General features: G+C 30.6%; 1 protein-coding gene across 1 annotated transcript in view; it reads right to left on the bottom strand.

The window, feature by feature from the left end:
• The window catches only part of LOC129952871 (obscurin), a 46008-nt gene extending 33951 nt beyond the window's left edge, over window positions 1–12057 (bottom strand). Inside the window, 1 exon segment of the mRNA XM_056065786.1 lies at window positions 11972–12057. The gene's annotated coding sequence lies outside the window, so the exon portion shown is untranslated.
• Window positions 12058–13120: the final 1063 nt, after the last annotated feature.

Genomic DNA, 13120 nt, shown 5'->3' on the forward strand with positions numbered 1-13120 from the left:
ATACACTTTCAACGAAGCCAGTTTTTTTTCCCTCGAAAAGAAATCAATTTTTTTCGGTTTATTTTTTGGAAGTTGAAGTTCACTGCTCGTCATCATCACTTCTTGCACATCACCAATAACATCTTCAACATCCTGAGCCAAAACACCAAAAGTCACTAGTAAAAAATGTTTTATTTCATTTAAAAAATTAAACGTCAAAATTTCGCAAACAATTAATATGCCGGGCAATTAAATTGAGAACGAAAAGAGTGGAGAATTGTGCTAAGAAAATTATAGTAGGTACAGCTATCCACTAAAATGACATACGACAAAGCACAGCGAAATTGTTCGTTTCGCATCAACAGAAAATTATTTTGAAAAAATTCGTTATGTGGCAACAAAAACTTATGAGATTTGGATTTCCAGCAACAAAATTTGTTCGTTGTAGAGAAAAAATCTCTTTAGGGAAATTCGTTATAAGGAGATCAAAACACACCAAAAAATAACCAAAAAGGGGTATTTAAAATCAATTCGTAATAGAGAGATCTTCGTTATGTAGAAGTTCATTATAGGGAAGTTTGACTACATATATCCTTCATTTTAGTAGATCAAATTACGTCAATATCATAATGTATTATATTTAGTAAAGCCATTAGTTCGACATCAATTGTGCAGTCATTTAAAAATTCTCGCACGTCAAATTTTGACAACCTACACAATACATTTTTTCATATTTGTGTACCATAGCTTCTATTATACATATGTTTACCTTTAAATAATGTCTGAAGCAAAAGAGAACAATTTTTATTCACTAATGGTACAACCATTGTACACATTCAGTGAGTAGTTGTTGAGTATTTTTTATCTTTCAAATCTTAATTATAACTTATAAATCCGTCTTACACCATCTGGTAGGTTTTTTGACACTGGTTATTAAATGTGTAAAAAACATGGTGGTACTTTTAAATTGGAATTTGAAAAATGATATACAAAAATACATATATCTGCTTAAATGAATGTAAAATAATGATTTATTAAACTTATAAATATATATATGCACACTTTTCTATGTAAATATTGTTTGTTTTTCATAGATTCGTTTGGTTGAATTATAGGATTTAAGAATTAATAAAAATCGGATGGGTAATAAAAACATTATTACTAATTTTCTACATGAATATGTAGAATTTACTTTGAGTAATTAGTAAAATATATGTATATAAATAGAAATGGTACTGAGCTCGAGCAGGGACGTAATTTGATGCACTGGAAATGTAGTTATACCAAATATTATTTGTGTAATTATAAGAGTTTCGTGTATTTAAAAGGGTGTTTTACAATTATTATTGAAGGTTATTTTGTTTATTTCTCTAAGTTGTTATATTGTTTGAAAAAATTTGACCAATAGAAATAATAAATACATTTTAAGATACAAATTAATTTTGTCAATATCATCATATCTACATACAAATGTTTATAGAAAACAAAAATTTTAAATTGATTTGTGGAGTGGGAAGAAAAATATTAGATAAACAATATTTGTCATTAATGGCAAATAGATCAAGTTATGTCCCTTAGCCAACTTCCTACCCCTGAATGAATGAACATCATTACCCGTGTTTTGTTGGAAAATCCATCAATAGTATAGTAAGATTTTACACGAATAATAAAAACAATATCCGTAGTATGAATACTACCGATAAAAGTTTAAGTAGAATCTTACTACGGATAGGTTGTTGACATTAATACGAGTCTCGAATGGATCTTACGTGATTTCGTGCTTCAATGTTGGTACGATTGATATTGCATTCGTATCTCGATGGCCGTGTTCGTTGAGTAGTTGTGCATTTTGGAATCATGTGTTTTTCATTGTTGACAAAAAATCAATGTGTTAAGCAGCATTCACATGAGCGCGACCAAAGAACGACGAATGATTTACAAAATGTGGGTTAATATACGTTTGAATACATATTTCCACACAAATTCTTAACAAAACGATAGCAATATAGTTTCTAATTGATTTATGATCCATACTTTTACATTTCAATATCATATATTTATTTATAAATTTAAGAAAACAAATTTATTCGTCGCGAACTGTAAAACTTTATTCGCGTTCCACATTATCCACAGTCGCAACGAATAGAATAATCTCGTGTACTTAACCAAAAAAATCATTCTTGTTTTGGTTTCGGTGGTCAAAGTCAAACTTCATTCGCTACGAATTAAAGACTCTCATGTGAAAGAAATGTCAAAATTGACGAACATTCGTTCATTCGTTATTGGTTGGTCGTGCTCATGTGAATAATGCTTTACTGTTGGTATTATTTAGTTTTGGTTATGAAAATGGACTAACTGGTCTTTTTTTGCAAGAATAGAAACGATAATTAAGTTTTACTATGTTTCCACCCCAGGTATATATAGAATTAATTATTATATATAGAATTAAGGTGAGCTTCAAAATCGCATCAACACCACATGCTAATGTAGTAGTCTACGAACAAACCCCCTCCTTGAAGCAATTGTTAAATGAACTTTTTTTTACGGAATCTCAATTTTCAGATGTTTTCTTAACATTTCTTCTTGAAAATTGTCCATTTTATTAGTTTATGTTATTTTTTTTTTCTGAAGTTAATTTTCAAAAAACTTTCTAGTACTTTTGTTTTTTAATTATTATTATTCTGACAGATCTTCTTTCAGTTGTACCAATTTTTCAGTACAAAAATCTGGATAATGCCGATGGGTTTTCTTCTCTACTATTTATAGAATGCCAAAAAAACACGGGTTATAAATCACAATAAGACTTATTTTTTAGTGTTGTTACTGCCTCTTGCGAGGAATTGACAAATTCTCCAAGAGTAACTCTTGTCATGAAAAAGTGCTTTCCCAAATTAGCCGTTCGGAATCGGCATATAAACTGTAGGTCCCCTCCATTCCTGACAACATTACTCGCACACAGGAATGGTTGAGAGTTGTAAGTCACTAGGCCCTGGTTCTTCATGGACTGTTGCGCCACCCAATTTATTTTTTTTTTATTTTATAAATATGTTATTTACTACTGAAATATTTGTACAAATACTAAATGATCATATATTTTTTATGTTCCGAACATGTACAATCTTTTAGAATTCCAGTTATCGGTTTTAAACCTCTCAATCATTCTGTTTAAGTTGATATCTTAAAGTTTATAAAATAGTGTTGTTACGTCAAACTAAATAAAATTTGTTTAATAGTATGAACAAATTTAAATTTGCATTTTCTTTTACATAAGTTTAATTGAAGCCTGAAATAAGGATATGTTTTTGCCAAGTGCAATAAGGCCAAACTTCCAACAGTTAGTCTTTTAATTCAGTTAAACAAGGTAAAGAAAACTCTATTTGCACCCAGCGTTACTGTTAGCAGAATGTATGGGTACATGGTGCCTCATGCAACCTCCTACTTAGACCTTTATGAGATTTGGAGCACATACCCCAAATTCTAAATTCTACAGTGTGCCCAGATAATTTTTGATTTGCAATACTTATACAGATTTGGATTGCACAAAATATATATTACTTTGGTTTTGAAAAATGTGATATATGTAGGACATTCGACAAGGATATGCCAAACAGAGAGTATCGTTTCACAATAAGAACATTGCTCAGGATCTCCACCATTAAAGTAATGGAAGAGTTTTGTGCTATCTTCTCTGTTTAGAGATCGATTGTATGGTATCGCGTTTTGCCATCTTTCGATGAGCTCTTTCTTATGATCCTGAATCAAAGTTCTGCATAGAAGCTTATACAATTTGGGATACACTACAATTAGTGGATAGTTTGTTGCAGTTCTGCTACCTCATTTCCTTTGATTCCGGAATGTCCAGGTATCCATGTAAGAATAATATTTTTATTGGCGAATAAACATCTTCTTATAAGCTCTAGAGAAGGGCATTTATTTGTCTCATTTTTAAGACCCATCAGGATACCAAGATTATCGGCTACAATGAGCGACCGGTTAGAGTATTTTTGGGCAACAGATATGCCTTTATAGATTGCTGTTAACTCTGCAATATAGCTGTTCGCAGATTGTGGTAAAAGAGCTTGGTGAATAATAGATGCTTCAGAATTTGGTTGTAACTGAATGACAGCGTATGAACAACAATTGTGTTCTTTGTACGAACCGTCTGTGTAGAAGATTCTATCAGCGTTATGAGCAGAAATCATTTCTTGGTTAAGCATTCTAACTGTGTCGTAAGTAGTATGTTCCTTTTTGTACTTAGCAAGATTAGTGTTAATGGGAAGTATATGTCTTTTCCAAGGTGGTAGATTACCTCCTAATGTCTGCGTATTATTGAATGAAAAAGAGATAAGATTGGGAACTACAGATGTCATTTTTATAAGGGCAGATTTGGAATATTTCTTGATCGGTTTTGTAGCGTTAATCACATCTTCAGCAGCCTTGAAGAGGGGATGGACTGGATCTGTAAGTGTTTTGCTGCTTAGGTTAATTGCCCTTTTTTTCAAAGTGTTCAAAAGATTCATAGCCTGCTTCTAATCTTAGGGCTTCTATTTTTCTGGCTCTTAAAGCTCCAGAGGCTGTTCGAAAGCAATCGTTGATGGCTGAGTCAATATTGCTTATATTTCTTAGCGAGGTCCACATAAAAATAGTTACACCGTGTTGGAAGGTACCAGAGATTAGAGTTTTTGCAATTTGCAGTGCAGTTTCAAGATGTGGACCTTTGCGCTTTGAACAGATCATTATTAAAGCATTGTTCCTTCCTTTAAGCTGGTTACTTAGATTCTTTGCATGTGTATCCCATTTTAGATTTCCAGAAGGAGTTACTCCTAGTATTTTTAATTCTCTTGTAAAAGGAATGGTTGTCTTCCGTAAAACAAGAGGGATGGGGTGCTTTTTCTTTTTCGGCATAGATGCAACGCTTCAATTTTTGATGGAGGAATAATAACACCAACTTCTTTAGCCCAATTAAATATTGTCAAATCAGCTTTTTTTTAAGTATCTTTTACCTGGGTAAGTTCTCTAGGGGCTTTCTTTTATAAAACACTGAATAAAAAACAATTAATTTCAATGAAATTAATGTTTTATTTTTATGTTCTAAAAATAATTAAAGAAATATCTAGAAAAAAAGCTTGCATTGCATATTGCATAGGTACCTGCCTATTATTTGACTCAAACAATTATTTTGTTGGGCAAAAAACCATTTTTTTAAATACAGAAGAGGCTACTAGCTATAAATTTAAAAGTTATTTTGGACAAAATTTATCGCTGAATTTTAAGGATCTTGTTCCAATCATATCGGAAACAAATATTATTTTAATATTAATAATTCCTAGACAACAATTGTACAGAATAATATACAATAAGTTATATTTTGTCAAAATTATAAATAATATTTAATTGCTTTGTTCGGAAGGACCATAGAAAAGATATTTTATGTTTTGGCTAATGAAAAGATTGCATGTTTCCTTTACCTTTGTGCATTCTATTGGGAGGTTTTGTTCAATTGTTGGTAGAAAGCATTTGTTTATGCCGATTTTATAAAAAGGTAGAAGATGACATCTTAGTATAACTTCAGAAAAACTACCACCATACTTCTTTATATTCTCTGCCGAATTCCAACGGGAGATTTAATGCCATTTTGTGCAAAAACCATAAATAAAATAAATAAATTGGGTGGGGCAACAGTCCATGAGAACCAGGGCCTAGTGACTTACAACTCTTAACCATTCCCGTGTGCCAGTAGTGTTGTCAGGAATGGAGAGGACCTACAAATTATATGCCGAATCCGAACGGCTTATTTGAGAAACCACTTTTTCATGACAAGAGTTACTCTTAGAGAATTTGTCAATTCCTCGTAAGAGGCAGTACCCTTGAAAAGACTTTAGATGGCATAGGCAGGGATCGAACCCGAGACCTCTGGCATAACAGTCCAACGCACTAACCAACATGCCACGGGTACTACTATGGTGCAAAAACCATAGCAATTTTTAATTTTCAGAATTTGGCCAATATTAAGAAACTTATTATTATATAGGGAGAAATCTATGTTAACGTGAACAAATGATAATTTGTTTATATCATTTTAGTCCCCCTCCAAAATGTATGGGCACATAAAATATCTTCAAAATAGAATTAAAGCTGAATAGAATACAAATCTATTCTCGTTATTCATCATCATCGGTTTGACAATTTTTGACCTCATACAACAAGTCTCTCCATTCATTCCGATGGAAACACACCTTAAAGAAAAGCTGATTCAATCTAAAAGTGCAATATCCGCAACATGTCAGAAATGCTTCTCAAACCAGTCAATATCACATAGTGTTAAATATAAGGTCTTTGTTGCAGTGGCGGAATTTATTCTGATGTATGCAGCACAGGTATGGGGAGGGGAGAAGTTTGAAACAGTCGAAAAACTTTAGAGGTTCTTCATTAAAAGTTGCTTTCGCATTTGCCGAAAAACATCCCAAACTATATGATCCCAATTGAGACAGGACTTTCACCGCTGTTTACAAAAACTATTAAATGTCAAGTTGAATATATCAAAAAAGTATTTAATATTCCAGATGAAAGACTCCCAAAAATTCTGATATTGTGAAAAAAGTTTACGACACGTTTTCTTTTTAAAGTTATCATTACTTTTTGAAAAACGAAATTAAATTAAATTGTGTATGTTGTTTAATAATATTATAAGTGTAAAATAAAATTCAACATTTCGCTGGATTTCATTGCGAATGAGTATGTTGATATTGATCGAGCCCTCCGTGGCGAAGATCTTCAGAAGAGTAAACTTCTGTGTAGTGAGCAGAACCTGACAAGCAAAGGGATACCATCGACCATCAGTGAAGGAACTTTTCAGGGCAATAGTTGATGCAATCTCTATCTCACTTAACACTAGAAAATTCATAATTTTTCCAGTTAGTGGTGTCGTTTCAATAGTAGTTTTTGATTTTCAAAAAATTGCTATGTAAAGCGAATGTTGAATTAATTTTAAATGGGTACCTTGTCGAAAATTATTTCCTACGGACAAACGATGGCATAAAGATCTCATTAGAATAAAGTTAAATAAATTTAAAATAACAAATAATAATTTGTAACCAATAAATTGATAAACCACGTCAAAAAGTAGTCGTTTAGAGGGCTGGTCACAGCCATCAGTAAAAATTTCAACAGGAATCTGAGTATTTTTTACTGAAGAGCGTTACCAGAAAATTAAAAACTGATTTCATCAGTAACTTTTTGATCACGCAATCGAATTAGTAATAAATCGGAATGCCATCAGTCAAACTAAATTGATTTAGTTTGACTTTAGACAGTCAGTCAATTTCTAAATAATTAATCCATCTAAAAATGTATTGTTTCTTTTTGGAAAAATACTTAAAATTATAATTGCATCCATATTTTATTTAAAATAATTGTTTTTTTTTGTCAAAAATCAAAAAAACAAAGCATTTTATTGATGGATCGTTTTGATAGTTTAAGCTAGCCCTTAAGTTAAAATGTATATCTTTAAAACACAACTCTCCTTAAGCTTAAAGCCTTAGCGTCACCTAACATACAAATTTAAATTTATATAAACAACATTTGAAATACATAATTTGTTGATTCATTTTTTACTATTACAGTACGCTTCTTGAAAACGGAACAATTCTTCTAATTTAACGGTACAAACATTCTACTTGATAATAATAAAGCCACATTCATAATTTCTGTGTCATGAATTCATTCAAAATTATGTTCATTTGACATAAAAGAAAAATTCTTTACAAGGGAAGACTATAATATATAAAATTGTAAACGATCTAATTAAGTACAAATGTTTTTGCATAGTATTTAAATTTATTAATTAGTGAAAATATAAAATACATAAATATATGAACTTTTTTTACAAATTGTATTTATATGCACACACTTTCATTGATTGTTTTATTAAAAAGCTATATTTATCTACATACAGTTGCTCCCAAAATTGAGCGTACACTAAATTAAGGGTTAGTTATTTGTTACTTTTAAAACATTACTTAAACAATAAACAAAAGGTTACATTAAAAAAAAAACTTCATTATCTCAACATTTCATCGCACAAAATTAAGCGTAAACTTTGTATTTAAATAAATAAATAAATTAGATGGCGCAATATTCCGTACAGTACCAGGGCCTAGTGAATTACAACTCTCAACCATTCCTGTGTGCGAGTAATTTGCAGGGATGGAGAGGACCTACTGTTTATATGCCGGATACGAACGGCTAATTTGAGAAAGCACTTTTTTCATGACAAGAATTACTCTTGGAGAATTTGAATAAAACTTAAGGTGGCACAGGTAGGGATCGAACACAAAACCTCTCGCAGTCGAACACACTAATCATCTTGCCACGGGTACTACTTTGTTTATCAATCAAGTTTTCAAAAAATGTACTACTATATTTACTTATTTTTTAAATTGAATTTGAAACCAATGTTCGTCGGAGAAATAATTTTCGCTTCAATATTAATTTTTTGTGGAAATGGCAGAAGAAAGTAAATAACATTTAAACAATAAATCTTTACGTGAAATTGGTGAAATCTTCGGCCGAACACATTCAACGGTCCAAAAAATACTTTACAAATATTGGTATGAAGGTACGATCCTAAACAAACCTGAAAGAGGACATAAAAAAAATCTTTTCCTAGCAAGACAAACGAGTAATTTTAAGAAAATTCAAAGTAAACCCCAAAACGAGTGTACTAAACTTGGCAGCCGAAATGGCGACACTTATTGAAAGACAAGTTTCAATATAAACTATTCGTTGCGTTCTTCTGAAGAATGATTTTATTTCCAAAATTAATAAGCGAAAACGTCTTGAGTTCGCTAAAAAGCACATCAACAAATCCCAAAGTTTCTTTAACAATGTTTTGTTGTCGGACGAGACCAAAATTAACTTATTTGAGTCTGAAGGAAACCAAATTGTTTGGAGAAAGCCCAATACTCAGCTCAAGACATAGAATGTGTTGCCGGTTTAACTTAGAGTATCCGCATGGGACGAGTAAGTTATTTGTAAGTTATGGTTAGTAAGGCTAGTTTTATGAACTTTTGTCTTGCTTTAAGATAGGTTTAAGATTGAAATAATAAAAATGAATTAAAAATAGAATTTGTTGCCACTGTTATGCATGGGGAAGGAAATTTTATGTTATGGAGGTCAATGGTGGCAAATGGAACTGAGACCTTTGAATTTATTGACACAATCATGGACAAGTGGAAATTTTTCGAAGTTCTTAAAAGAAATATTTGACAGTCTTCAGAAAAACTGAATTTATCAGCAAGCATTCACTTCCAACACATCATTTTTTGTGAAGAAATGGTTGCTGTATAATGCCAGAAACAAGCTCAAAATCCCACCTCAGTCACCGGACCTCAATTCCATCGAGCATTTGTGGTAAAAAATAAAGCGAAGGTCGCAGAATTGTAACCCAACCAACAAAAGTCAATTGAAAGCGAAGATCACGGAATTGTGTTAAAATATAAATCTCAATTTTCAATTTCAAAATATAATATAATTTTCAATTTCTCAAGAACTAGAAGACATACAATCATCTAGTTTTCAGTTTTTGATCAAAAACAAATAAGAGCAATGAATTCTAAAAAAAAAACAATATTAGAAAAGCTTGAAGTATTGAAAAATTACACTTTAAACCTTTTTCAACATTATTACTCAAATTGTGTGTTTAAAATTACTCATTTCAAAAAGTACACATAGTTATGACTTGATTTAAAAACTGGCTAATAGAACAGAATGTTGGCTTTAAAAAATGTATTATAATTAATTGTGAGTATTACCGTTATTTTTTAACTATTTTTCCCATTTTAAATAATGTTTTCTTCTATTCTATTTTAAATTGCCCCTCCCACCTAAACGAGGGGAGAAAGACCCCCCGTCTCATAGTAAAAAAGCTTATTTTTAACTGTTTTATACAAATCCGTTATAATATCTTGTCGCCTGAGTTATCGTAGTCTTGCTGTTGTGCCATGCATTTGATGATTTTTTTAGTTTTTTAGTTTTTATTGTGTTTTGTTATTTGGTTTTGTTGTGTTTCCTCTTGCTTAGTTAACATAAAATATTGAATAAAAGAACATTGAAAACAAAATACCAAAAACATAACCAAAAACATAACATTTTAATAATTTGAAACAACAGTTTTTTTTGCTGGTGCACGATCAATTTTGAGAGTAACTGTACATACATACATACTTAAACAAACAAGCCTACATAAATATTTATATATTGTCAAGTGTAAAGTTTTTGAACGATCTATTGAATCTTTTCTGTGAAACTTGTGCCCCGTGCCGTTTGACGAACAAAATGCGTGTATACTTCTGTAATTAGCACGCATCCTCCGTAAACATAACCCTATTTTTCTTAAACCTCTGCTCACATTAATACAAATTTTGAAAGCATAATGACATTTAAATTGTCTTCTCGTCAAGAAACATCTTCATAATTTTGTTTCCAAATAAAAATATCTACACATACCGATGTATGTACATTATTTTAAAATGATATTAAGTCAAATGAAAGAAAGAAAAAAAACAATTTTTGTTTTAATGTAGTCCAGCATTTGGCAAATTAGCAGCGGAAGCAACAAAAATAAACAATTTATTTATAATTCTATAAAAATAGAATATTTGCTATTACGTGTAGCAGATCTACACAGAAAAGTAAACATTTAAATACCTATTTTACATTTTCCTCGAAATCAAATGATTTTCTAAATTGACATTAATCATATACATTAAAATATACCTTTAGTTTCAAAATTGTTTATTACAAACATTTACTTATTTCGCAAGTTGTTTGTGTGTATGGTGTTTATTTGTCGTTTACCTTTGAGTGCGTAACATTAACATACAGGTAAAAAATCGTACATGTCAAGAATAAAATACATATCCACCTATCTATTATTTTTATTTGTTTAGTTCAAGTTCTGAAAGTTTTACCTTGCACGCACCCATTCAAGATTTTTGATGAGTACTTTTTTTATTTTGAAATATGGGCAAATTTCCATTATTTAACAAATAATACACTCCACGTGGGTCTGGTCCTGGTTCTAGGTCTTTGCTAAGATTGATATATTATAGTTATCAAAACCTATCATACATAAATACTAAGACTGCGCCAATAGATCTTAATCTTTGCGGTTCGGGAAAACAAACTAACTATTTTAAACTCTGCGAATGAGATCTTTCTGACGATACAATTATCTGTGTTTGGGTGTATTAAATTTCATAATTTATATAAAACATACACTTGAATCTTAGAGTTTGCTCATTTTCGATATATACCAACTTTTTTTTTAATTTATTATATTTGAAGCAAAAACTGCAACATCAGATTAAGGTGGAAGGTGGTTAAATTTTTCATTACATACTCACGAAGTCTTGCATTCCATAAAAATAAATGTATTAACTTTTAATTTAATTGAAGTGTAGAAAGATTGACATTCTACAGAAAAAGATTTCTTTAATTTTATAAAATTTAATAAAACAAAAAATATAAGCTTAAGGTCGTAGCTTTAAAAATTTCACCACACAGTTAAATATTTTCGAAAATACATGCGTGTATTTGTATTAAATTTTGTATGTATTGATTGTAGGTTACGCACACACACAGATACACTTATCAATACTTTGTATAAAATGCATGAATGTATGCAAATTTTGGGAGATTTCGAGTGGGTGTATATTTGTCGCTCATATACGCTTATTCGTATATATTTCAATATGTATCTTTGAATATATATATTTTCAAAAAATTTTTGCCATTTATAATTAAATTCTAATAATTTATAATTCTCATCACCAATATTTTTAAAATATAATAAATATATGGCCTCACATTCACGCACAGAAATTATTTAACGTTTTTTTTTTTCTATTTTGAAAAATAGATATAAGATCTAATAATATTCAATTTTATATGAATTTCACAAATTATTTTGTTACACAATTTTTTTTCTCACATTTGCTTTTTCGTTCGCTAAAACAATATATTTCGAATATTGGCACGATCTTATCCCTCGCGATGTAGGAAACCGACTGCTTTTTCACATTTAAAATCTACAGGAGCTTTCGAATGTTCACGAATCTAAATATAAATTGCCGGTTAATACGAACGAACGAGCGAACTTTTCTTTTTTGAAAAAAAAAAATGTTACAGCATATCAGGCAGTACTTCTTGCCATTCTTGAATTGAAATCTTTAGAGTTCTGCATATACAATAATTTCTTTGGTTTTCGCATAAGAACTTTTAATTGACTGCAAAAATCGATTCAAAACTCGGTATTTGTGCGATTAATATTGCAATCTCAATTTTATCTATGAATTATAATTAATGTGGGTAGTACTTTCAATAGTATCCTCACTCGAGATAAGCAAATTTAGCCTGACAGAAAAGATTTAAATTTGTATTCAAGTTATGTTTCCAGAGCTTTTAAAATCCTAAATCAAAAAAAAAAATCAGTAAAAATTATAATTTTTAAGAGCACCTATTTTAAATTTACTTTAATTCAATAATACTTTTTATTTTTTTGTATATACAAGCTTAGTTTGTCATATATAATTTTAATTTTAAGATTCATTCGGAAACTGAGAGATCAAATAAAACATAACTAATATTTTTTAAAATTGATCTTTAATTCTGAAAAGGCCATAACAATTTCAATTTTTTTTTTTCAATAATTTACAGGCACTCAAGGGGTTATTAGTACCCTTTATATGTTTATATTTAAACACAGTGCGAGCATTAGGAAAATAGGGAAGAATTTAAGAGGAGATACCGATGCACATTGGCCTTAAAGTTCTGTACATCTAAATAGTAGGGAAAAACAGATTTGGCCAAAGGTAGATTATTGTAATATTCGTGGGCTTAGATCGAATTTTCTTTCCGTGTACTCCCATACTGCTTTAAACAGGCCAGCTGTATTGGCACTTAGTGAAACCCAAGTGGGTGAGGATTCCGATCCCACTGAATTCTTTTATTCAAGGGTATAACTTGGTGCCATTATTCTTTTCCCACCATGGTCTCGTCATATACATTAGGAATGATGGTGCTTATCAGTTTTTGCCACAATATGGTCTCTGCACCAATTCTTTTTTCAATTTTATGTGGT

Source organism: Eupeodes corollae, chromosome 3, assembly GCF_945859685.1.
Source record: "Eupeodes corollae chromosome 3, idEupCoro1.1, whole genome shotgun sequence".
Lineage (NCBI taxonomy): Eukaryota > Metazoa > Arthropoda > Insecta > Diptera > Syrphidae > Eupeodes > Eupeodes corollae.